Source organism: Eurosta solidaginis, chromosome 2, assembly GCF_040869045.1.
Source record: "Eurosta solidaginis isolate ZX-2024a chromosome 2, ASM4086904v1, whole genome shotgun sequence".
Classification (NCBI taxonomy): Eukaryota; Metazoa; Arthropoda; class Insecta; order Diptera; family Tephritidae; genus Eurosta; species Eurosta solidaginis.
The window spans coordinates 177,419,930-177,422,398 of NC_090320.1; the positions used below are offsets into that span (position 1 = coordinate 177,419,930).

General features: G+C 36.6%; 1 pseudogene; it reads right to left on the minus strand.

Moving 5' to 3' along the window:
- LOC137242469 (putative nuclease HARBI1) lies at positions 1 to 1,811 on the minus strand (annotated as a pseudogene).
- Between the last annotated feature and the right edge of the window lie 658 nt (positions 1,812 to 2,469).

A 2,469-nucleotide genomic window follows, 5' to 3' on the forward strand; every position in this document is an offset into this window, starting at 1 on the left:
ACAATATTTTTAATTAGAAGTATTTAAAGTAAAGACAAAATAATCAAATCAATATTTGGTTTTTGTCGAGGCATGAAAACCTGGATTGTTCGTCGCCCACTTGCCAGGAGCATGAATGAACAAAAAGCAAAATGTCCGGGAATCAAGTTTTAGAGTTAGCTATTTTCAGAAAATCTAGAATTTCTTTCATATTCGCTTTACTAAAGCCCAAAAAATGTAGTTGCCTATAAGCTTTCGGGATTTTAATATAAAACATTCACTGATGGAACCAGTGAAATGGAAAAAACACTCATTTATACTTCTGACAAGAGAAGGACGATATAATTTTGAAAAGCTTGTTGCCTATAATTCCCTTTGCTGCACTTTTTTTTTAGAAAGTTGTATTTAAAAAAGCATGAGAGGAAGAACGGTTTACAACTCTCTGTTGGAACGACTCCAATGGATTTATTTCGCCTCTCCATTGTCCAGAAATTTCGCGGTTATGTTCATTTCGATCCACCAATTCAAGCGTGAAGTAGTTTCTATCATGTTGTAGCATTAAAAAGTTATGTAGAACCAATGTAGCTTAAACAATTTTGTCTGCATTCTTTGGACAAGCCGATATTGTTGTAAGTAGTATTCGCCAGCGACTTGATATGGAAAATTAATAGCTGTTCCTGGCAAATTGGTAGGGTGAGGGATTTCTAATGTTCCATTCAATATTTTGTTTCCAAAGGAACTTCGGGCAAAGACTCCACCATCCCTCTGACTCCCCAAAGCACCAATGTCTACATAAGTAAAGAGGTAGTTTGCATCACATGCTGCCATAAGAACGATGCTATGAGTCTTTTTATAATTGAAATACAAGGCCCCACTCTTAGATGGGCGTACAATATTGATGTGTTTACCATCAATAGCTTCTAAGCAATTCGGCATTCCTGTTTTAATAAAGAATTTTTCGGCAATTATGGCAAGTTCTGCTCGGTTCGGAGGTGATAAATATACGAATGTAGCTCATCCCAAATGGCATCGCATATTTCGTATATAATTTTCTTTACAGTTGACACACCCATCTTAAAAGTCCAAGCTAGAACATTATAATTACAGCCTCGAGACTAAAGACTCAACTAACAAACATACATCAATATCATAGCCAGGCGCGTTTCTGGACATATTGCTTTTTTGTTCGAGAAGCGGCGCAATTTCTCCCTAAGTAGCGTCAATAACAAATTAAAGTTTTCTGTGCTCATCCGCGTTACTTTAAAAAAATGCTCTTCATCTTTTTCCTGCAACTGTTGGAAGCATGTCTTGAAAAATCCCTCTTCTTCCCGCATCAGGGTCACAGGGCGAACCCACCATCGTCTATTTTTGCACATCATAAATATTTCATTTGCTAAATAAGTGATGTGGGATATCTTAGCAATAGAAGCCACAAAAATTGCTGATATTTTGCACAACTTCGCTCATTTTATTCTCCCTTCACTTTTTTTTGGGATTTGGTTTCGTGGAAGTGTCTATATATAAATTTAAGTACAATTCCAAGAACGTTGAGCTCCACCAGTTTCCAATGGTAATACCAGAGGCCAGAACCATGTGTAGCAGCTTGCTATTTAGAGTATAATGAATTTGTTGATTGTAGAATGATCGTAGAAATATATCAGATTTATACAGTATACAGAACGAGTTATTTTATTTCCATTAATTCATGTAGCTGACTTTTTAATTTATTTGCAGAATTCCAATCAACTTGGCGGGACGCTTGTTTTGACAATGTAATGTTAAAATACATCAGCTGTTCGAAACAGCGCTGCCACTATAGCTGTGGTTGCCATTGTAACCAAGTAGTCAATGCATGGCTACGATTGTTGTCAAGTTTTGCTTTGCTGTAGCTGTCGTCTGTATCCGCCGTGTTGAATGTGGCCAGCCCTATTAGCAAGCAACAAGACAAGATTGTTTGTTATTATATTTTTAATGCGCACAATGGCAAGCAAAAGGTATATACAATTAAATAAATTGTATTTGCGCAAACGGGTTGGTCAACATTAAATATTTTTCGCTTGTGCGCATTGAAAAAACTAACAAACGATCTTTGCTTGTTGTTTGTAAATAACGAGCGTAGCGAGCGACGAACATAATCGATGTTACTGTACCAAATTCTCAGCGACAACTAAACTAAAGAGAATACGAATACGTGTGAATTGAATGTGCACAATTGTGCCATTATTTGCCGATGAGTGAGTTAAAGTCAAGATCGCGAGCGAGCGATGTACATATGTATGTTTGAGTTTCTCTTAGTTTTCAGAGACTCAACGAAATGCAGGCGCCTACATTGGAGTGAAGATGCGGTGAGTGCAATATTTAATGCCTAATAAGTTTATGAAAGAATGTATGTACATATATTGACATTGCTGCTGATCACTACAAGAGATTAGCAAAGAGATCAGTAGAAGAAGATTAGAAACGAAAGAATATGTGTACATACATAATTAT